Source organism: Triturus cristatus, chromosome 2_1 (genome assembly GCF_964204655.1).
Source record: "Triturus cristatus chromosome 2_1, aTriCri1.1, whole genome shotgun sequence".
Taxonomy (NCBI): Eukaryota; Metazoa; Chordata; class Amphibia; order Caudata; family Salamandridae; genus Triturus; species Triturus cristatus.
In genome coordinates this window covers 325384891-325410918 of record NC_140581.1, presented here as the reverse complement: position 1 = coordinate 325410918, position 26028 = coordinate 325384891, and positions in this window count along the sequence as shown.

Sequence of the window (26028 nt, the reverse complement as noted above, 5' to 3'; positions counted from 1 at the left end):
TTTCAATTAAAAGATGCCGCAAATAAATTTTTAAAACCTCATGAGAGTATCAAAGAAAAGACCATGATTAAATACTATCTAGAACAATTTATGGAAGCACTCCTGTGGGCTACTTAGAGATGTTTAAGACCGCATGCTTGATAAACACTTGAGAATGCCATCGATATGGCTACCTCTTTATACTGGTTTCAAAACCCCAAGAACATCTTTGAATTTATAAAGCATGCCAATACCATTCGTCTTCCTCCATCTTGAGTTCCTTGAAGACCTCTCATATATAAAACTGAAACTTCTTCCCCTCATGTAGGAATACAGGGAACAGGAGGGTATTCTGGGCTTCGGTGCTTTAAATGTGGCAAGTGGGGTTATATTGCCACATTCTGTAGGATGATGAAAATGGATGATGAACCGATGGAAGTGAACTATGTTACCAGACCTACATACTATACCCAGGACATCGGACCTAGTTATTACCTTAATCTCCAGCTGAATCAAACTTGGGTGATGTCTTTATTACATTTGGGTTGTAAACTCTCTATCATTAGAGAGGGACTAGTGGCTCCACATCCGATAATACCCCAGAGGAAGGACATCATTAAATGCATACATGGTGACCAAAAGTTGTATGATTTTGCTAAAGACCCTGTAGATGGGCCTCAGGGGACAAGAAGTTTCATAGAGGTAGGAGTACTTCCAAACCAACCAGAGGAACTCATCTATTATTCCCAGTCCCTTACTCTCCTTAAAACTAGTTTAGCAGAAGACCATTCTTGGTTAGAAAAAGCACTTTTCACGCAAAAAGGTCAAGACCCCAGAATTTCACAAACCATATAAAACTATGAAGGAAAGATGACTACAGAACGGGAAAGGAGCCCTTAAAGAAAAACGTCTAGACTGAACAAAAACTTTTGAGCCGCACAGATTAATGATAGTTGACTCCAAAATGCCTGGCAGAAGGCTCCTGAGGATGGGAAACATGGGACTCAGGTATATCCCTGCTTTGTATTAGAAAAAAGACTAATATATCGACTAGGAAAACTCCGAGACAAATATCAGTTCCTGATATCTTTAGAGAAAAAGTTCTTTTTTTGGCCACTCACAACTATTAGCAGGGCCTTTCGGTTCGGAGAAAACCTGAAACGCAATTATGAAACAGTTTTATTGACCAGGTATACATAATCACATTAAAACCTAGTGCCAATTCAGTCAAATCTGTTACAACAAGAATTCATATTGACCTCTAGCCATTTCCCTTCCAAAGATGCTTATCATAGGAACACCTTTTGAAAGAGTTGTGCTAGATTTGATACAGAATTTTGTGAATCAAATTAGAGGGGCAACAATCCAAACATTTAGACCAACAAGCAAAGTTCAGGGAATTGTTGCAATCATATTCATTTAGACAAATTCTTCATTCATATTTTTTTCATACAAGAGCAGCCAAAAGAGCCAATACATTTCACTTGCACTCAAGCTTCATTAGGGCTGCAACATACAAAAATACAAGAAATAAATAATCTCATAAAAAACCACATTAAACATCTACATACAAACATATTATAAGCAAATCATATGAATACTCAAAGTAAAACAGAAAACACTACTAGAAAAAAATGACTAATATATATATAATCACATGGATAAGAATCCAACAAGGTTGTTTGGCAGACAAATAGGAAATACCTTGTGACAATACAGATAAGAATTCATAGAGGAGTTTGCAAAGAAATTCATTAGCAGTGGCGGCTGGCACGGATCGGGGGTGGTGCAGCAAATGACGGGGGTTGGGGGGATGGAGAGGCAAAGAAAAATAAACTTACCTCCCCTTCACATCCCTCCTCCGTCGTCTCTACACGTCTCTCCCAGCCGGAACAGGAAGCACCCAGGCTCCCCAAAGCCAATCACAGCGCTGCAATGCAGCACTGTGATTGGTCTGAGCTCCATGGTTCGGCACTCAGACGGGGACTGGGAGCCTGGGTATGTTCTCCACCCAGGCTGTAAAGCAGCCTGGGTGGAGAAGTGCAGTGCAGCCCCGCCCCATCCCGCAAAGCTGCAACAGCAGGAAATTTTAAAATGATAATAACAACAAGTCAATATCATTTTGTTTTTCCTTTATTTACACTGCTGAAAGCAGTGAGACGATGCTCCACCGCCTTAGCAGAGGAGCCGCCACTGAGCATTAGGTAATTGTACAGTGCATAGCTTTTGTTCATTTTCCACGTGTTTAAAATTCTGAAATACATACACCAATCTTGTTGAGTGGGACAGTTCTTTTTAAAATACAAAGTGACATTGTAATCCTCACAAAGTCTTTCTAAAATTACCCATATATTGCATTGAAATACATACCCTACATTTTAATAAAGGCAGCCAAAGGTTTGTAGATAACAAGAGCATCACTTGTTTCAAAGGCACTCCTATGCCAATTCCATCTACAACTGCGGCCTCTAATGTTGTATACTAGGCCTGATCACTATCACTATACTCATCAGGAATGGGCACATAATTTATAAACCTATTAAGATTCCACAATGAAGTCAAACGATTTGGAAAAGGAAGGGAAAATAACTGATCCTGTTTTGAGTTAGCACTAAAAACGTTCCATGTCAGACCTGAGTTATATCAAAACTATTACAGACATTCACAGAATGATCCACCATCAACCAGCAGTCATACCGAAACAGCAGATTACCTTACCATATATATCACTGTTGTTAAAGAATCATAACGTGTTTTAAAGAACTTAAAGACAACAGTAGAAGGATGGGAAAACTCGAACAGAACACAGAAACAAAGGAAGGACTCACCTTTTTCCCACAGAGATTGCACCAGGAAGGAGAAAGGCAGAAGTCAGGTAGAGGGAGAGAGCTTGAAAATAGACAACATGAAGAGGAGAAGAAGACTTAGGATGAACTTGAGGAAGAACAGATACAAGGAGAAAGAGCAAGGAGAGTGAAGTTATCACGCAGCTTGTTGCAGGGCCCAGAGGAAACAACAGACCAGGAGAGATATGAGGAGTCGCCAGAGAGGAAAGGGAGGCAGCTGCTTCGGCCGCAATGCCTCCCAGATGGTACCAGGATGCAAGAGGTCTCCAATCTCAGACATGCTCACAGGGGAGCATGGCTTGACTAGGTTAGTTCCTGCATATGGGAGTGGAGGCGAGAGAGAGAAAGCTTAGACGTATGTAAAAGCGCGAATGGTGAACATGTCATTACGCGATTATGTTACATGTACAGTGATATATATAGATGTTTTTAAACAACCACGGCGATTTTTGCACATTTTATAGTGTTTGTTCACAAGAGGATTACACGGGTGTTAGTACGTTATCTATAGACCTACACCTAGGAATAAAAGGAGTTAGGATGCGGCATACAGCCGCCACAAGGAACCGGGTAACACACAAATAAGTACGTGTGAGAAAATCAGAGTGTTTTTTCACCCACCACCCGGAACTGCCTGGTGTTTTCACCTTAATTGAGTTGAAAAGCACGCCTGCAGACATGAACTTACCTGGAACTCCATATGTAACTATATGTGGTGTCTTTTTCTTTTTCCCTCCCCTTTTCTCTTTTTTTGTCTCCTTGTTTCTCTACCTAGAGGGAGTGAAATACAAGACCAATCAGTCTATGAGAATAGATGAGGAGTGTTAGTCGCCCTCATCCCGATTAGTGCAGGGAATTCTTCTGCCTATACCTAATCCAGGGGGCATTTTTTCCGCCCTGAAGAAAGTCCAGCACCCTTTATGGGGCCAAGCAGGACTGAAACATGTTGGCTTTAGGGTCTTAGGACCATAATATCCCATCTTGACCCTAACATTGTATTTTATTTTCACCACTGACAGTTCCAAGAATAAAAGGGATACTGGGAACTGCTGTGGCTTTTAATCTTTATCCCCCTGGCCAAAAAACATCTTCATAAGCGCTCCCTGAGACATGGTTGAGCCCACCTCGACTTATAGGGGCCGAGGTGTCCCGATGATGAAGCATGACACCACTAGGGTGTGTGAGGGAATATAAAACAAAAGGAGTTGCCTCCTTCCCCACTGAATAGTGGTGTCCAATTCCAATCTTCATTTAGGGGTCGTAGCATCTGAAGACTCTAGGTCTGTTCTAATTTAACTCATAATCTCATCTCTGAGTTAGTGGTGGGGAGTATCTTTTGGTAGAACAGTGTATAACCTGGGAGGGTGTACTCCTCCCCCTCTTTTTCCTCTCAGCCCCCCCCTGTAAGTTTGGAACCCCTTCCTGCTTACATCAGTATTTAACACATAATTTATAAACCTATTAAGATTCCACAATGATGTCAAACGATTTGGAAAAGGAAGGGAAAATAACTGATCCTGTTTTGAGTTAGCACTAAAAACGTTCCATGTCAGACCTGACTTATATCAAAACTATTACAGACATTCACAGAATGATCCACCATCAACCAGCAGTCATACCGAAACAGCAGATTACCTTACCATATATATCACTGTTGTTAAAGTATCATAACGTGTTTTAAAGAACTTAAAGACAACAGTAGAAGGATGGGAAAACTCGAACAGAACACAGAAACAAAGGAAGGACTCACCTTTTTCCCACAGAGATTGCACCAGGAAGGAGAAAGGCAGAAGTCAGGTAGAGGTAGAGGGAGAGAGCTTGAAAATAGACAACATGAAGAGCAGAAGAAGACTTAGGATGAACTTGAGGAAGAACAGATACAAGGAGAAAGAGCAAGGAGAGTGAAGTTATCACGCAGCTTGTTGCAGGACCCAGAGGAAACAACAGACCAGGAGAGATATGAGGAGTCGCCAGAGAGGAAAGGGAGGCAGCTGCTTCGGCCGCAATGCCTCCCAGATGGTACCAGGATGCAAGAGGTCTCCAATCTCAGACATGCTCACAGGGGAGCATAGCTTGACTAGGTTAGTTCCTGCATATGGGAGTGGAGGCGACTCTCCAGGAGAAAGGGAAGAGGGAGCGGGACCCATTATGGATGTACTAAAGAAAATTCAAGAGGATGCTTAATTTCAGTTGTAGTTTCTCTTCAAAGTGCCTTTGTTCTGTTGTAGAGGGGTATGCAGAAGGTTTTAACTCACAAGAAGAAATCTCAGAGATTGTACAAGTGTTTTTTTTAGTTCAATGTTTTTGTTCCCTTTTATCCAAATGGAATTTATGGGTTCAACAAGAATACAGATACAGAGAAACCAATGAAGCTAGGTTAAGACTTCAAGTGGATATATACTGAGGTAAAAGCAAGGCAAAGGAAGGTGTGAAAAAAGATCTCAAACAAAAGTCTTTAAGGAGTTGCACGGCGGATCAAAGGCAAGATAGGAAAAAGTGAGCTAAAAAGACAAAAGCAACTAGAAGACATAAAGTAGAAAAGTAGAAAGAGTAAGAGAAATATAAAAAGAAACACAAACTCACATGTCACTTTTCTGTTCTGTGCAACATATCTGGTCCTCCTGGGGGAAGAACCAAGACAAAGAGAAGACAAGAGACCTTACCAAAGCGAAGAATAAGCATGAAAAGACCAAGAAAAAAGGACAACCTGAGACTTACAGACTGTAAGAATTTTTGGCGATCATAAAATGTAGAAACTTTACACTCTTCAAAAGGCAACCACTGTAGTCTTCAGTCTTCTTCTGATCAACCCTTTGGCTAAATCTGCATCTTACGACACTGGCACTTAGCTTATGAGTAGACGTTCGAGGGCTGGGTGATGGAGATGTTCTGGCTTGCTTCTTGTGAAAACGTCATCTATACAGTCAATGACTAGTTTGCTGTATAAGCCAAAGATGGCAAACTGGTCATTGACTGGAATTAATGGGCATGAGGATATTTACAACAAACTCACGCCCCAACACAGCATTGCCGACAGTCACACACATGGCTAATGATCAATAATCAGACACAAGTCTGTACTCTGTATATAGACATAACTAGCAATGGGCCAGGTTGCTCACTGCATGCCTAGATGACATGCTATCATCCCGTGGAGGGGACCTGGTTGAACTACAATTTCTTGATCATCAGGGAAATGAACCAAGACATATCTCCAGCATTACATTCATCACATAATTTTATGGGGCTGTCAGAAAAGTAATGTCTTGAGATATACTCCACATTCATGGGATCTGGTCATTTCCTTTGATCTTCACAAAGTCCTCTTCTGCTCATCTGTGGAACACTTTTGAGGTAGCCAAGTGGGGCAGGGTTGCGATGTTAAATGTTTCCATCACACTTCACTGTTGGTTAGTAGTCTCTGATCTTTCATAGTGTAAAGTAGAATGCACAAATTTGTTTCAATGTCCTTCAGTTGTAATTGCTTGATTTGTACCCTATACTCGACTGTTTGGTACTGTGATTGTCTTGATATCTGTACTCTAAAAACCTCAAACAAAAAATTGTTGTAAAAAAAAAAAAAGAAATCATACTCCACAGAAGACTGAAAAATGTGCACCTGTGCAATCAGCAGTATAGGAGCATCCCTGGCCACTTAATCAATACTGAAGCACCCAACAGCTAAAAAAGGATGCAAACTCCTGAGACACCCTTGCAGCACTTGTGCAAAATGGCACCAATCATTTTTCTCCATAACATTGCCAAAATCAGAACTAGCATTTTAGTTGCAATTAATAAACAAACATCATCTATGCCATTTTCTATGGTCAATCCCATTGTCTCACCTTCCTTCATTTTAGAAAATCAGGGCCCTGCTTTACCTGTTGGGTGAGTCAAACATTGCCGTCAAGGCTTGTATCTCCTGATCAGGTTGAAGTCTTGAATGGATTCCAGAAAACATGACTGTTACCAATTTTCATAAAAAAGGACAGACGTTTTCTGTAATGATTGCCTGGGATCATTGGTCAGACCTTTAGGAAATGACTATATTTTGTGTAGTGTTGCCCCAGAGTTTTGCTCTATCTGCTTTGCTGGTTTTAGGACGCATTGCACTTTATACAGTTGACCAGCAGTAAAGTGTATGTGTTCCACATTTAAACATGGTTGAGTTGGCTTGTCCCTAGCTGGTACATTTTACTTGCCTATTAGACCCTAGTATATGGTGTAGAAAGTTCATGCAGGGCCTGAAGGTTATAAATGCCTCTTGTGGACTCCAGCACCTACTGTGCCATCCACCACAGTGGTAGGGCAAACACGGATCAGACCTACCCTGTGTAGCCTGACTACTGCCGTGGAAAAAATGCACTGTAAGCTGTCAAAATAACCTTTTTGACAGAAGAAAATTTTCCTTTCAAATATTATTATGAACCACTATGTAGGCGTCGTAGCCCACAACATGGGGTGCAGGGTATTTAAAAGCAGGACATGTAGACATTTAAATTTAACATATCCTTACAGCAACTATCATCAAAAACATATTTACACTGCAAGAAGGATCTGACTATCTATAGAAAATAATGGAAGGCGGTCTTAACCTCTGGATTTGGACCAGGTACAAAATATAATTAAACCACTCTTTTTAATATTTATTAAAAGCCGAACTTCATGGTAAACTCAAAGTTTTAATAATTATTAGGGTAAAATAACTTGTAGAAAGGTATATTTTCCCTGCCTGAAGCTCCTGGAGGCTACTCTGCATTTGCTCTTCAGCAGTAGCCCAGTGGGTTATTTGCACTGATGAAGTGTGAAAACTGCTTCCGGAGCAGAGACATTGGCTTGGGTGCGGGAAGGTGTTTGTCTGCCCCTAACAGGAAGACCAGTTGGGTTGTACACAGGAACTTATTTACTTTTAAAGGGTCCTTCCCTGTCACAAGCAAAGGATAGGTGATATTGGACTTGACTCTCTCTGCAGGGTCATCCCCAAACTTTTTGCCTTCATCCTCCCGTTTTGTTAACTTGTTTTTGTTGTCTTTTATGACTCTACACTTTACCACTGCTAACCAGTGCTAAAGTGCTTGTGCTCTCTCCTTTAAACATGGTAACATTGGCTTACACAGAATTGGCACATTTAATTGACTTGTACGTCTCTAGTAAAGTGGAATTACATGTATGTAGGGTCTGTAAATTAAATATTACTAGTGGATCTGTAGCACTCATTCTGCCACACACTTAAGTAGCTCTTTAGACATGTCTTAGGGGGGCGTGGCCAGCCAAGATGGCCATGGTGACGTGATCCAAGACAGCTCTGCTGCCAAAAGATGAAAAATGGGAGAAAAGAGAACCTAGCTGCCATCAAAACCAGTGATTCTTACTACCCTGGTGTTGTGGGCAAGCCGCTGGGACTGGACGGAATTGTCGGTAAGCGGAAACTGTGCCCGGATGTCAGCCGATCGAGAACGAGCGGCAAGGGACAGGCCTAATGAGAGTGATAGTCGGCAGCCAGAACGGAGGTTGCCACACCCTGCGACACAGGGAGTCCCCTGCACAGCGTAGGAAGGTGAGTGGGTGCCACTTCCTCCCTGCTGAGACCACCGAAGCACTGAGTGACTGCTCCAACAGTGACGGTGAGTGGGGAGCACCATCAGGGGAGTGCACCACAGAGAGCAAATAAAGCCCTCTGAACAGTCTAAGGGGCAGCAACATGCTGGCAGAGACAGAGGGAGGTCTGGACACGTGGTGGGAGCACAGGCAAAGTAATTAAAACCGGACCGCTACGGACAAGCTTTTTGCCTGACCCCAAGATGGCGCCTGCTCGTGACACACAGTGAGCAGGAAGAGGCCATTGAAAGAGAAAACAAACTGGAATACTAGGAGGCAGTGTGATGCAGGTAGGAATAATCTCAGGGCAGCTCCTCAGTTTCTGTAAAGAAAGTCGGGCAGCGCTTTCCTCAGGGGAGAAGCCGCAAAGTGCCACAATGAGCTGAGTCTCAGGGCGGAACAACGGAACAAGAAGACAGCAAAGCACAGCTGCTGGAGGTATGGGGTAATGAAGAATAGGAGTGGGACTAACTCACGAGTCAAGGGGAGGAGAGTCAGCGGGGTAACCTGAGAGCCAGTGAGACATCCAGGAACTGGCCTCAGGCCACTATTTGAGGCCTACTCAGAAGATCCCAAGGTAACAGCCCTCAACAGGACGTCGACTCAGTGGGGGCCAAGGTTATTGATGTGGAGACCAAAAATATAGACCTCAAACAGCGAATGGACTAGATAGCAACCACCATGAGGGACCTCCAAACCCAGCTACAGGCAGTACTTCTAAAAAACGAAGACTTGGAGAACTTGTCTAAATGCAAAAAATCAGAATCTGGAACCTAGAGGAAGGAGCAGAAAGCCCAACCTTGAGGCCTTCATAACGGGTCTCTTCGCTGAAACCCTGTGATCAACAACAGTCAAAATTAAGCTGGAAAGAGTGCATAGAGTGGGGAGGCCAAATCAAGGAGATAAGTGTTGACCTTGTGACATCCTGGCAAAACTACACTTATTCAAAACAAAAGAGGCCATACTGCAAGACACCAAGAAAGAAAAAGTTCCAGGGATTTACATGCGATCTATATCAAGACATAGCACCAGCAACCCTCATGCGCCGCCAACAATTCAGGCCCATCATGGAAAAACGTAGGCACAACAACATCAGGTACTGCTGGACTTTCCCCTTCGGCCTGGGCTTCGAGTTCCAAAACAAAGCACGCCACTTCACTGAGGTCAAAGAGGCTCTCACTTTTCTGGGTCTCCCGATGCCAGAGAACGACTCCGGCTTGGACAAGCACAGCACACAAGGTAGCTCCCCCTTAGGCACTGGGAAAAGAGACTCATGGCAAACTCGTCAACTTCCCAGAACACAGAGGAAACAAGGACTGCCCGAAGTCCCCTGAAAACTCCCAATACAACAGTTTCCCACCACGCTAAGGGCCGATCTTTACACAGACATGTGATTCATGGTCGGCATCTGCAACCATCATGGCAGTATAGTGAATCAGGGGCTCACAAAATTTACAATACTCAACGATCCAGATAATATATGTTATAACACAACCTCAGTCTTTGGGTGGACGCGCGGAAGGTGGAAGTTTCGCACCGGAGGCTCGTACTTCATCAATATCTAATCACATTAATCATTGAGATCCGGACCAAATGCATGAATTTTGATCCAAAAATAGCTCGGCGATACAGCACCCCGTAGTCCAAGAATTGCGACATCCTGCACCTTTGCACATTGATGTTCCACGAATATTGGTCTTTATATTTGAGACACACAGTATTCTGCTATCATTTTGTTTGAAGATTTCGCCTGTATTTCTCTTCACCGGTACTAGTGAGATCATCAGTACACCTTTGATTTCTCAATCCTTAAGTTTAGATCTGTCTTCATACCTGAAATATTGCTGATGCCTTGACGCACCATTCAGGTCCCCAAAATACTAAAGATCCTACATTGTCCCTTTTCCGTGGCCATTTTTTCGTGACGAAGGCACTTTGGTGTGCCAAAACGCACGTAGAACATTCTTGTCAATCAAATTTGTGCCACATTGTTTTTAAATGAAACTGTTTTTTATATATATAGCTCATTTGTCATTTATGAAAAAATTGTTAATAAATATAATGTCTCTGTATAATTGAAAGTATGACTGGAAGTGTGCATGAGGGACATGCAAGTGTATGAATGAATGTCACAATTTTCTTGATTTTTCTATTCTTAATAAATGCCTAATTTGTATTTTCGTTATAACTATTGTTGTCTTTGGTCCAATTTGACAGTATATGTATCATCATTCATTATAATGTTTAGATTGGTTGCCTTAATTCTGTACAATTATTACTATTTTCCCTATGTTAAGGAACCAGATCCTAATAATAGGGGGCCTCTTTCTTTACACTGAATAACACAACCTTCGGTCAGTTACCCGAAACACATCAACAGATGGCGCTAACAGGACCCAAGACGGGGATAAAATACCGTATCTTCTGACTATATAAAGGAACATCGGCAGCAGACATTGGTCCAATTCACCTTCAATGTGTACCAAATACTACAATGATGAACTAAATTGGGGACATGTTGTCCCACTGTTATCTGTTCATTAGTTTGATTTTTATTACTTTTTTTAGAGGCCTGGGTGATGGGGATGACACAGGGGGAACAAAGACGAGTTGCAGTCACTGGAGAAGAAGGCTCAAACCTGGAGGAGAAATTTGCATTTAAAAAACCATTGAAATTCACTGAAAAAAAACATAGGTTTCAGGGACGTTATAGTTAGTTGGACATTTTCCTCATACAAAACCACAGAAATTCCACTGTTATAGTTAGTTCAGCTAACTATAACTCGTGCCCCCGTAATGCTCTGCTGATGATGTCACATATTAGATCATTCATGACATGGTCAGTGATCTCACTGATGACATCACTGATGACATCTCAAATGACATCACTGATGACATCCCTGATGACATCATCCAGTGACTGTGTGTTTCTGTATTTAGTTTAAATTTGTTTTATATATATTTCAAGCTATATTGAAGAATGAGTGGTTGTATAAGTGTCTGTATGGAGGATCTAGTAGGTGTGTGACTGACTGTATAAGTGAGTGATTAAATGTGTCCTACTGAATGCATGGGTTAGTGACTAAACTGTGTGAAAGTCTGTATCCGTCTGTCTGTTGTTGTGTAAGCTGCTGCATAGGTTGGTGAGTAGCTGCATGAGTGTCTATATGAATTATTGATTGCTTGCCTGAGTATTTGTATGGCTGCCTGAGTGTCTGTATGTGTGGGTGGGAGGTGTGTGACTCTGTGCATAGATGTGTGAGTGGTTGATTCACTGGGTGTATGGGTCCAAGTGTACATGTGGAAACAGCTGTATGGGTGTGTCTATGGGTGTGCTGGTGAGCGAATGGTTGTTTCAGTGGTACATATGCAAGTAACTACATATGTAAAACGCAGTGTATGTGAGTGATGGTGTATATAAATAACTATATGTGAGAGTCAGTAATTGTGAGAGTGGCTGCATGGATGAGTGTTTATTTGTATCAGTGATTCTATAATAGAGTAATTATGTGTTAGTATCTGTATGAATAAGTGAGCTGGTGTCTGTATAACTGTATAGGTAAGTAAATGGAAGTATGATTGATTCTTTGCATGACTGACTATCTGTGTCAGTAACTCTGGATATGTGGCAGTGTGTGAGTGTCTGTATAGGTGTATTAGTGCATATGATAGTGTTGTATTGATCAGTGACTGCATGTATGCGTGGCTGTATGGGTGAATGATTGAATGTGTGTGTAGACGTAGGAATCAGTCGGTGGGTACGTAGTAACTGGTATTGATGTGTCTATTTTTTCGAAAATGGTAGTCTGTATTTTAGAGTGGGTGTATCAAAGGTTATATTCAGGTGTTAGGAGGTGCATCAGATTTTCACGTGTATGATGTCATCAGTGATGTCATCAGTGATGTCATTTGAGATGTCATCAGTGATGTCACTGACCATGTCATGAATGATGTATTATGTGAACTCATCAGCAGTGCATTACGGGGGCACGAGTTATAGTTAGCTGAACTAACTATAATGGTGGAATTTCTCTGGTTTTGTGTGAGCATAATGTCCAACTAACTATAACGTCCCTGAAACCTATGGTTTTTTTCAATGAATTTCAATGGTTTTTTAAATGCTAATTTCTAACTATAACATCTGTAAAACCTATGGTTTTTTCACTGAATTTCAAAGGTTTTTTAAATGCTAATTTCTAACTATAACGTCCCTGAAACCTTTGGTTTTTTCAGTGAATTTCAAAGGTTTTTAAATGCTAATTTCTAACTATAACGTCTATAAAACCTATGGTTTTTTCAGTGAATTTCAAAGGTTTTTTAAATATTTAACTACTATTCTACTATTTTTTCTAACTTTTCCAGTACAGAGAAGAAAATAAACTGTAAAACTGTTGTGTAATGTAATATATCTCAGAAATTGCAGTGTTACAACATAATTTAACAGTTTGAATACATATTTTCTCCCTTTTTCTGCTGTTGTCAGATTCTACTTAACTTCACTATTCACAGTGATGTCAGTGTAGTATCATCATAAACAGTTGGGGAAAAAAACAACTAGATTGTTATGAAAAAAAACAAATTACTAATTCTTGCAACCACAATACGAAATCAACACAAATAACACATTCAATACAATTTCCAATTTTTAAATCTGGCTGGCTTGTAGAGAGAGAGCTGCGGCCCATCGGCTCACAGAGGGAGAGCTGCGTGCCGGTTTGCAGAGGAACAGCTGCGGGCCGACTGGTATAGGGAAAGGTTTGAGCCGTCCGCTTGCATAGGGATAGCTGTGGGACGGTCAAGCGGGGAGAGGGGGCCTGAAGGGGGTATCTCGCAGAGAGAGATCTGAGATATATTTCTAGTCTTGGCTTGCAGAGGTACAACTGTGGGCCTGAGGACTTGCACACGAAGAGCTGCGAGCCGACCGGTGCTTTGCAGAGGGAGAGTTGCGGGCCAGAGAAGGTTGTTGGGGGCTATGCTTCAGACAGCTGTGGTCTAACTCGCACAGAGAGAGCAATGGGCCGACAGGCCTGCTAGCAGACACCCAGCTGTGAGCTAATGGGCTGGCTCACAGAGGTAGAGCTGCGGGCCCGACGGCTCACAGACGCAGAGCTGCGAACCAATGGACTAGCTTCTCAAGGCATAGTTGCTAGCTGGTGATGTGGTGACAGGGAGCGTGAAAGGGGTATCTCGCACAGACAGAGCTCTGATATGTTTTCAGAGTTGCCTCGCAGAGGTAGAACTACGGACTCGATGTCTTGTAGATGGAGAGATGCGAGCTGACGTGGACTGAAGCACAAAATGGCTGCCAACAGTTCCTAGTTTCAACAATTTGCACCCAGGCTCACAGAGGGAGAGCTGCGGCCCGTGGGCTCGACAAGCAGAGGGAGAGCTACGGGCCATCCGTTTGCAAAGGCACAGCAGCGTACTGGCTCGCAGAGGTAGAGAGCGGCCAGCTGATGCAGCAGCGTACTGGCTCGCAGAGGTAGAGAGCTGCGTGACGACGGATTGGCTTCTAAAGGCATAGCTGCGAGCTGGTGATGGGGGAGAGGCAGCGTGAAAGGGGTATCTCGCAAAGACAGAGCTCTGGTGTATTAAATTGCCCCGGGACCTTTGTTTTATTTTCACTCGATGCGCGGCACAAGATGTCTGCTACCACTTCCTGGTTTGAACTGTTAGCAGCCAATCGGAGGCAAGCTTATGCACAGGAGTTAGGCTCCTCCCATATATATATATATATATTTTTTTTTTTCCTTTAATATCTCAAAACCTACTGAACGGATTTACAACATTTCCATAAAAGCGTGTTTTTTGGACCAAGACCTTTCTCCCTGTCAAATTTGGTGTAATTCCGTTCAGCAGTTTGATCTGTAGCCTAGTCTAAAGTTTCCTATGGAAATTGCATGGAGAAAACACGTTTTGTGACCCCCATTTTTTCTCAGCCCCCCTTGATGAATCACCCCCAAACTTTCAAGATAGGAGCTGATCTGAAAAAAGGAACTTTTTGGAAGATTTCTTTAAGATTCGTCAGACGACGCCGAAGTTATAAGCATATCAAAAAATGCTTTTCCTATGGAAACTAGGTTCTAACTATAACTATCTACTGGCGACTGCCAGTAGATAATATATATATATATATATATATATATATATATATATATATATATATATATATATACATACACACATATTATTTGCTGGCGGTCGCCAGTAGATAGTTATAGTTACAACCTAGTTTCCATAGGAAATCTCAAAATTCTATTTTGAATAACTTTGGCGCCGGTTGACGAATCCTCGCGAAATTTTCAAAACTAATGGGGCGCTCCGTTCAGCTCCTACCATTAAAGTCTCGGGGTGATTCGTCAAGCGGGGGCCGAGAAAAAGAGGGGGTCCCAAAATGCGTTTTCCCCATGCATTTTTCCATTGGACCTTTAGTCGCAGCTACAGCCCGAACGGCTGAACAGAATTACGTGAAATTTGGCAGAGAGGTAGCCATAAGGTCAAGGAAGTGCCTTTTGCAGGTCTGGTGTAAATCTGTTCAGTATTTCCTGAGAAAATAGCATTTAAAAGCATATCAATATCTATACGCGCGCACCGTGCGCGCACGGTGCGCGCACCCTGCCGTGCGCGAACGCAATTCTGATTGGTTGTTAGATGTCGGTAAACATTCGAATCGGTCGAAACCAGGAAGTGTCGGCCGCCATTTTGTCTCTGGCAGTCTGAGGGGGTGAAAAAAAAAGGTGGAAACGTGAAAAGGGGGCAGAGTGGACAGTTCCTGACCCCCTAGCCTTGGTCAGGGGGTCACAGAAGGACCCCCAAGTGCGAAAAAAAATTTTTTATTTTTTTTTTAAATCGCGAGGTGCGCGCACGGTGCACGCACGGCGAACCGTGCGCGCACGGTGAAAAACCTGAAACAAAAAAAAATTAATAAATACATAACTTAGCATTTAAAAAACCTTACAAATTCACTGAAAAAACCATAGGTTTCACACACGTTATAGTTACGAATTAGCATTTAAAAAACCTTGCAAATTCACTTAAAAAAACCATAGGTTTCACACATGTTATAGTTAGCTGGACATTTCACTCGTAAAAAACCAATGAAATTCCCCCGTTATAGTTAGTGCAGGCAACTATAACTCACGCGACCGCAATCCTCTGCTGATGACGTCAGATATTACATCACTGATGACATATGTGTCTTTATGAAAAATAAATATTTGTAATATATGTATAGCTAAAGATTAATGGAAGAAGACATGGGTAAATAAGTGTCTAAATACAGTGATGTAATATCTGACGTCATCAGCAGAGGATTGCGGTCGCGTGAGTTATAGTTGCCTGCACTAACTATAACGGGGGAATTTCATTGGTTTTTTTACAAGTGAAATGTCCAGCTAACTTTAACATGTGTGAAACCTATGGTTTTTTAAGTGAATTTGAAAGGTTTTTTAAATGCTAATTCGTAACTATAACGTGTGTGAAACCTATGGTTTTTTCAGTGAATATATATATATATGTATATATGTGTATATATATATATATATTCACTGAGAAAACCATAGGTTTCAGGGGCGTTATAGTTAGCTGGACTTTTCACTCATACAAAACCATAGAAATTCCCCCGTTATAGTTAGTTCAGCTAACTATAACTCGCGCGCCCGCTATGCACTGCTGATGACGTCACATATTACATCACTCATGACATGGTCAGTGACATCACTGATGACATCACTGATGACATCTCAAATGACATCACTGATGACATCACTGATGACATCATCCAGTGAATGTGTGTTTTTCTGAAAATTACATATGTTTTATATATGTATATCTCAAGGTCGATGGAAGAATAAATGGGTATATAAGTGTCTAAATGGATGATTTGTTTTTGGAAAATTGATTGTATAACTGACTGATTAAGTGTATCTAAGTGAATACATGGCTTAGTGAGTAATGTTTAAATATGTAAATATCTGTATCAGTCTCTCACTTTGTGTATAAGTAGCTGCATGGGTTGGTGAGTAGCTACATGAGTGTCTATATAGGTTATTAGTTGGTTTTTTGAGTATCAGTATAAGTGTCTGATGTCTGTATGGTTCGGTGGGGGGTATTATGTAGTGCATAGGTGCATGAATGAGTGACTCACTGTTTGTAAGTGTTGAAGACGGCATGTGTGCAGGACTGTATGGGTGGATGAGTGTGTGCATGGGTGTGTTAGTGAGTGAATGAATGACTGTCTCAAAGGTGTCTCTATGAGTAACTACATATGTTTTAAACTATTATATGTGACTATTGGTGTATATAAGTGAGTATATGTGAGAGTGAGAGATTGAAAGAGTTCCTGTATGAATAAGTATGTGTTTCTATAAGTGATTGTTAAAAAGACTAAGTATGTGTAAGTTTCTGTAGAAGTAAGTGTGGTGGTGTGTGTATAACTGTATATGCAGGTAAACGGATGTTTGATTCTTTATTAGCATGAGTGACTATGTGTGTGAGTAACTTTATGGATGAGTGGCATTGTGTAACAGGATGTATAGGTGTATGAGTACATATGATGAGTGAGTACATGTATGAGTGACTATATAGGACTGTTGGTGAATGAGTGGATGTGGATGTGGATCTTACAATTACTGAATAGGTTGTTGTAACTGGTATTGGTATGTCCATTGTTTTGAAAATTTTAATTTCTATTTTTGAATGTGTGTATCAAAGGTTATATTAGGGGGAGAGGAGGTCTGCCACTCTATCACAAGGATGATGTCATCAGTGATGTCATCAGTGATGTCATGAGTGATGTCACTGACCATGTCATGAGTGATGTAATATGTGACGTCATCAGCAGTGCATTGCGGGCGCGCGAGTTATAGTTAGCTGAACTAACTATAACGGGGGAATTTCTATGGTTTTGTACGAGTGAAAAGTCCAGCTAACTATAACGCCCCTGAAACCTATGGTTTTTTCAGTGAATTTCAAAGGTTTGTTAAATGCTAATTTCTAGCTATGCCGACAGAGATAGGACATGTGAAGAAAGAAGGAAAAACGCACAGAAAAAAAAAAAAAGAAATGCAGAAAGAAGCAACAGAAGTCCTCAAAGACGAAGAAAAGTGCAGGAAGAAGTATAACGTGCAGAAAGAACAAACAGAAGAGCAGAAACAAGCCTTGTTGCAAAATCATCCTGTACCCTCAACTTTTTCAGATGGATACTGGTGGTAACTGAGTCTGACTAATCAGTCCTAGAGCCAGTGCTATGTTAAAAGACACTCAGAATACAGTGAAAACACCTACATACACTAGGGCACACTATGTGTTGGGGACCCCCTGTGATTAGCATGACCTCCTCTGTAAGCCCATAGTATATAATAGGGCAGGGGATTAAAACTACAGCTTAAAACGCACCACAGGGTGTGTTTGAACACGTCACCTCATGCCCCGTCCCCTCCCTTCCCCACTGTGTAAACACGCCCTGTAGCCGTTTTAAGTTGGGAGATTAAGTCCCCTTGAATCCTGAGGGTCCCTGGGGTCCAACTAGACCACTAGGTACCTCCAGTAAGCGCCACAGAGCTGCGTTGCAGAGAGATGTAAAAAGAGGCACGGTCTGCACCACCTCTCTGCAACGCAGAGCAGTGGTGCTTACTGGAAGCACCTGGTGGGCTAGTTGGACCCCAGGGTCCCTCAGGATTGAAAGGGAATTATTTCCCCAACTTAAAAACGCGCCACAGGGCCTGTGGGCGTTCTGAGTTGAGAGATTAAGTCCCCTTGAATCCTAAGAGTCCCTAGGGTCAAACTAGCCCACTAGGTACCTCCAGTAAGCGCCACAGAGCTGCGTTGCATGGAGGTGTAAAAAGGGGCGTGGCCTCAGAACACCTGTCTGCAATGCAGCTCCCTGGTGCATACTGGAGATACCTGTTGGGCTAGTTGGCCCTCAGGGACCCTCAGTATTGAAGGGGAATTAATTCCTCAACTTACAACTGGCCAGGGGGCGCGTTTGCAGAGTGCTGCAAGGAGGGGGCGTGGCCTCCGGCGCGATGCCGGCCTTTTATTTATTTATTTTTAAGAAGGAGAGCTGTGTGGCCCCCTTTCTGTTTCTAATTTATTAGCCCTGGAACCCCATCCCCCAGGGCCTGCACCCTAATTTTTTTTGTTGAAAGAAATTAATTTGGCCCTCCCAAGGCCTTAATCGGCCCCGGAGACCCCAACCCCCAGGTCATGGCCTTTTATTTATTTTTTTATTCTTTAAGAGGGGGACTGTGTTGCCCCCCTCCTCAGGCCACTTATGGCCCCGGGGACCCCATCCCCCAGGGCCGGCCTTTGTTTTTTATTTAAAAAAAATATATATATTTATAGAAACACCTAGGACATGCTGGACAAACTGTATGTACCTATCCCCATGATGATTTGCGTGATATTCATTAAAAGGCGACTATGCATACAATTAATCCACGTAGAATGTATTCACACCGCTAGTGAAGCTCTGACATGTCTGACACCTTACCGTGCCTAATCCCGGCGCCCCCGCTGGTGGGTACTCTCCAAGTAGACACCCTTGTCGTTTATTTATACAAACATGGGTAGCTATTGACGGGCACATTTAATACACATGCACACCAAGCCATTCAAAGGGGATTCGACAAATATTTGATCAAACTATGCAAGAAACCCCCTCACGGTTAATAAAACACACATCCACCGCCGGATGTGTAATACGTTTTATTTTACTCTCTGGAAAGGAGACAAACCTCACTTGAGAGTCACAGCATGCTCCTGGCTGAGCCCAATGCTGTGTTGCACCCACCAGTGCCCGCCGAGTGCCACACACCTCTGTGTTGTATTCCACCAGCTAGTGCGTATGCTATGACACTCTCTAGCCCATGTGCACTGTAACACCACCCCGTGAATATGTCATGCCACACTTGCCTTCGCACGGGTTATATTGCCCCATCTAACGTGCCTTCCTCGATGCCTATGTTATAAAGCACAGTGCTATGCCATACATATTACAATCTGGGATCCATATCTTTGTCACAGTGCATATGCAATGTTACACTACCCAGCACATATTTTATATTACAACTTTAGAGACTACTTAGGTTACACAACACTGCCCTGTGCATATTACACTCCAAGGCGCATATCACATAGCAAGCGCTGGTGCCTGTGCTATCTCGCGCTCTCCAATGAATCTGTCATTGCGCACAATGTATTGCATATTATATTTCACGCCCCGGATCATCTTATATCACACTTTTTGGTGCATAGTTTATACCATATACTATATCTAGTTTTCATTTTCAATCGTGCTCTCAGGACTATGTTCTATATAACACTGCGTCCACCTACCCTTTTCACGGGCATTACATTTTGCGATGGGGGGTGGAGGGTCAGGGGATGTTTCTGCCAAGTGAGCCCGGAATCACAGTCCCAAACGTCCTCTTCTTCCTGAATAAAAGTGAGATTATGCTGCATACTTGTTCATATTTTAAGTAGTTCGCACAGACACACATTTTAAAAACAGTAAAGTTCCTAATACCCACCTTCTCTGAACAGTTAGCTTGCTGCCCCATCCACCTCCTCCCTATCCTCTGTTGTCTGAATCCATGGACTAGCCTCCTCCCTCCTGCCATGCATGGTCTGATGTGCTGCCACTGCCCTGCATTTAGCATGATGTACCAGTCCACTCATCCTGCCCTCCATTGCCCAATTCTATGGTCCATCATTGACTTCCTGCTTAGCCTCTGTGCTTTGCTTGCTGCCCCTATTCTCCTTCCCCCTGCCCTCCGATGTCTTTGTGCATGCCCCTGCTCCATCCTTTTTGACCACCATGTTCCATGGACCTTCCACTCCTATCTACTCTGAGTGTTCTGTTGAGCTGCCACTCCCCTACCACCTGCCTAGCATTGTCAGATGACTGTAAACTGTCCCTGCCACCTCCACCCTGCCTATCCACATGCCATGCCCCTATCCCCATCCTCCTGTCCTCCATGGTCCATTTTACTGCCACACCCTTCTGCCCTCCCTGGTCTGTTGTGCTGCAACTGCTCCTCCTGCCTGCCCCGTGTGGTCTGTTGTGAGGCCCTTTCTCCTGAACTCTCTTGTCTGTGCCCAGGTCCTGACCCTCCCGTCTATCCTCCATGGTCCTTTGTGCATGCCCCTGCACCCTCCTTCTTGCCCATCATAGCCATTGTGCTGCCACTAACCCTCCCGCTTGCCATGCATGGTCTTCTGTGCTGCCATGGCCCCTCCCACCTTCCCTGTGTGGTCAGCTAGCTGCTTCTGACCACCTCCCACCTTCCCTCCATGGTCTGTGTGTATGCCATCATAGTCTCACTGTTGCTCTCCATGGTGTGTCTTGTGTCTAGTGCTCATCCTGCCTGACCTCCATGGTCATCTTGCTGCTCCTGCCCTGCCCCCTTGCCCCCAGCCCTCTGTTTCCATGTGCAGATCCCTATTCCCTCCCTTCTGGCTTGTCGGTTCCATTGTAATGCCCCTTATCCGTCCCCCCTGCCCTTTATGGTCTGTTATGCTGCAGCTTTCTCTCCTGTCTGTCCATTATGGTCAGCTAGCTACCATTGCCTCTTTCCCCTCTGTTGTCTGTTGTCCATGTCCATGGTCCTGTCCCCTCCCTATTGCTTTCTATGGATTGTTGTGCTGCACTCCCGTCCCGCATGGCCTGTGTGGTGTATTGTGCTGCTGCAAACCCTGATGCCTGCCCTGTAGGGTCAGTTTGGTGCACCTCTCAATGTCCCTCCTGTCCTCTGTTATCCGAGTCCATGTCCCTACCCCAATTCCTCCTGCCTACCATGATCCAATGTACCATACTTGCCAACATTTTGAACTTGGTAAGAGGGAGATTTTGAAATAAAAATAGGGTATTGATTTTCCCCTTTGAGTTACATTGAAAAAGAGAAGATTGTAGACAGGAAACAGATCAAGTAAAGCCCATTTGACCTTAAAAACATTGGACGTTTCCTGGCTGAAACGAGTCTGTTGGCATGTATGGTTGTATGACCACTGCCTCTTCCTTCTGCCCAAAATGGTCTATTATATTGCCACAGCCTCTCTTGCCAGTCCTGTATTGTTGGTTTGTTGCCCCTGCCCCCCTTTCCACTGCCCTCCATAGTCTGTTGTGCTGCCACTGCCCTTCCTGCCTGCCTAGTGTGGTCAAATTGTTGCCTCTGCACTCTCCTACCTGCCTTCAATTTTCAGAGTCCGTGCCCCTGGCCTCTGCCTCTCAACAGTATCCCAATGAACAACTAGATTGCTAACATTCTATATTTATTACAAAAGTGTGGAATGCCTGACGTCATCTTTATGTAATCAAAACTGTAATGCCTAGAGCATTTCCTTTCGAAATTACATATATGAGAGGGTCTTATTTGCATCAAAATTATGGTTAGTGCTCTAAAAAACTAAAATGAGGACATATTTTCTGAGTTTTCAAATAGCGACAAAGAACTTTTAAATTATTTGTAATCTTAGTTTTTTTATCCAGTTGACCACTTGATTAAATGTTGCATCCAAGGGGAGAGGGTGTGGTGTTACTTCCAGAGCTGCAGACTTTGCAACTGGGGAACCAGGTTGGAGTTTCTTCTACAGCTCAACATTCTGTGAGTCTGGTCAAATCACTTAATCTCCCCATGTCTACAACCAAAATGAATTTGATCTTGTGTGATGTAACCAATGTTCATGTAAAGCACTCCAATACCTGACAAGTCTGCACTATATAAAACTGCAAATACACAAAAAATAAGTGTTTTGCACACTTCTGTCATTGGGATACATTTGGGCTACATCTGGGTGATATTTGGGCTACATTTGGGCTCTTTTGTCTCTGGTGGCCATCTTGGGAGATTTATTTGTTATGAAGTTTCCTAATTTCCTCATTTACTGCAGTCTCCTCAGTAGGAAATACTTTCAGTTTTTTACTTTGATTCCATCAAGAAGGCATTCAGATGTGTCACACATTTTCCATAAATTCTGAATGTTAGCACTCTAGTTGCTCATTAGATCACTGTAGTCAAGCTACTGCTCACCAGGCAAGTCTGCTGCTGGTATTCAAAGTGCATGTTTCAGTCTGCATGTCAGAATGTTTTTTATGAAATAAAAGAGGATTTCAGAAGTCAAAATGTGCCCTAGTTTTTCTTTATGCAGCACTAATCATAATTTATATGGGAAAATAAACCCCCTCATTTTGTTCCTTTGTAAATTAAATGTTTTAAGTGTTACCACTTTATTCCAATCAAGATGGCTTCAGGTGTGACATACTTTTGTCATAAGTAAGACTGTTAGCGCTCTAGTTGTTCTTTAGAGCACTCTGGGAAGCTGCCGTAGAACACAAAGGAATCAACTGACAGTCTCTGCCCTTGTTGGATGTACATGTTTTACTGAGAATGTCAGACTTTATTCTTACATGACTGAGAAAGATAATGTGAATTTACAGAAAATATGCTCTCAGTTTAGCTTAGAGAACATAGTTTTCTCTCAAACATGGTTCGTGATATCACAGCAGAAGGCTTTTTCACATGGTAAAATCACCTTAGAACACACCACAATTCCTAAAATGAGTATGGTACCAGCAACAAATGATTTATAATGTAACTAAAGTCTTAAAACCTTCTATTAACTGCAATGCTTTTTAATGAGGTGCTATCATGTATATTGGTCCCAAGATGGCTGCCAACACTTCTTGGATGAAGTACTGACAGCCAATCAGATCTCACGATGAGATGTGTGTTTAGGCTCTGCCCAGATATGTATGTGATTTTACTTTTGATTTTCTCAGGAACTACTGAACAGATTGACACCATATATGCAAAAGGCACATGCCTGACCTGAGGACTACCTCTTTGCCAAATTTCAAGTAATTCTGTTCAGCTGTTCAGGCTGTATCTTGGACTAAAGGTCCCTATGGAAAATTGCACGGGGAAAACGCGTTTTGGGACCCCCCTTTTTTCTCACCCCCGCTTGACGAATCCCCCCAAGACTTTCAGGGTAGGAGCGGAGCGCCCCACCTATTTTGAAAATTTCACGAGGATTCGTCAACCGGCGCCAAAGTTATTCCAAATAGAATGTTGCGGATTTCCTATGGAAACACGGTCCTAACTATAACTATCTACTGGCGACCGCCAGTAGATAATATATATATATATATTCACTGGAAAAACCATAGGTTTCAGGTACGTTATAGTTAGGAATTAGCATTTAAAAAACCTTAGAAATTCACTGAAAAAACCATAGGTTTCAGGGGCGTTATAGTTAGCTGGACTTTTCACTCGTACAAAACCATTGAAATTCCCCCGTTATAGTTAGTTCAGCTAAATATAACTCGCGCGCCCGCAATGCACTTCTGATGACGTCACATATTACATCACTCATGATATGGTCAGTGACATCACCGATGACATCTCAAATAACATCATCCTTGTGATAGCATGGCAGACCTCCTCTCCCCTAATATAACCTTTGATACACACATTCAAAAATAGAAACTAAAAGTTTCAAAACAATGGACATACCAATATCAGTTACAAAAACCTATTCAGTAATTCTAAGATCCACATACACATCCACTCCTTCACCAACAGTCCTATACAGTCACTCATACATGTACTCATACACCTATACATCCTGTTACACAACACCACTCATCCATAGAGTTACTCACACACATAGTCACTCATGCTAATAAAGAATCAAACATCCATTTACTTGCATATACAGTTATATACACACCACCACACTTACTTCTACAGAAACTTACACATACTTAGTCTTTTAAACAATCACTTATAGAAACACATACTTATTCATACAGGAACTCTTTCAATATCTCACTCTCACATATACTCACTTATATACACCAATAGTCACATATACTAGTTTAAAACATATGTAGTTACTCATAAAGAACAAACACAACAAATAGAGTCTGCGGGTCTGAACCATTCACTCATAAGAAAAGAAGCGACATGTCAGTATGTTCAAACGAACCAAAAAAGAGAAGTCCTCATAAAGAGGGCCAAGTCCCATCACCCACCGAAGTGGCATGCTTCATCATCTGGGACCTCCCATAACTACACCTGGTGTAGTTATAGAGCTACAACTCCTTCGATTACTGTAATAAGGAGGAGCTCAGGGATGTTTTGGTTCCTATGATTGGGAGGATGGATTATCTCAGCATGAGGAAGATTGTCCTAGGTGTGGATAATCTAGATGCAGTGTGTGAAATATGAAAGTGATTTAAAATTGATCATCATTGGAAAATAAATTTTATTCTGTATCCAATGACACCAAACTAAAAACAGCAGAAATTGTGAGGGGAGCGCGTCCACAAACGTTATAGGGCCGCGCCCTCGTGGGTCAACATGTTTCAGCCAACCTGTGTCTACCTAATGACTGTGGCTTTCGTCAGGACCAAAAGGTAACACTACTGCAAAAAATGTGACTAAGTGGTAAGTGAGATAAAAAGGAACGATACAACCTAACAAAGTACCTACTTATCCATGGATATGTGGCACCGTAGTGATGTAACTCAATCACCTGGAGACAAAACAAAGTGATAATACATCAATGTGCTGAACATGTCTACTACATTCTCTTAAACGAAGTCCAAATGTCTCATACATAAACATTCGTCAAGCGTACAGACTGCATTGTCCTCTTACCCGCAAAAAGTCAGGGATACACCTTCACTCCTGGTTACAACTCAGGGCGTGAGGCAACGCTCTAGAAGACAAGAGAAAGGGGGAAAAAAAGAACTAGCTAGTGCCATAAGCAACAGAAGATAGTATATTCAACTGTGCGTGCAAAAAGCTGTGTAACCATAGAAACTAAAAAACCTACAAACAGACAAAGGTGTGTTAACTGACTATATAATGTTTAAAACCATGCTACTAATGTCCTGGAAACTGACTCAACCAGGAGCTTGAGTGAGCATGTCCATGACTAGAATAATATTATTAAAATCACCAACAGCAAGCGAGCATCAATCATGTGGTCAAATACAGCCAGAGACGACTCGAAGACTAATCTCTACGATAGGGTTCATTAAAGAGACTGAATTACTATATACAGATGAAGAGAGAGCAGGCTTACCTGTCCGTCGTTACCCCGGACCTTCTACCTAGTTGTACCGAGCGTAACCGGAGCAACGTAAACCTGCCCTTCATAACGATCATCTGTATGGAGTGCCGGGCATCGGGCCAATCAGCGTGCGGAGGCGTGATGACGCAACACGCTAAGCAAACGTGCGTCGGAAACGCAGTGAATGCTGGGGATTGTGGTCTCCGCAGATTATGTGGCGCGCTTGTGGCCGTAATTAAACGATGTAATGGGCAGAAATGTATTGTAAGAATGGAAACACAGTCCCATCTGTCCCCATAGTGATACCCCACGTTATTGCATCACGTGAAAGCGGAATCGAGGAAGGTACGTGTGTGTCAAGAATAGACGCGTCTGAGAAAATGGTAATTAAGTAACATGACGCTCTAAGGGTTACGAGTGGAGGAGGATCATGCCGCTCTCCCATGCTTCTCTTAGTTGACCCAAGTACCAACAGAGTGATGTGTCGTGACACTGAGTTTAAGGATGGAAAAGACCCACCATCAGC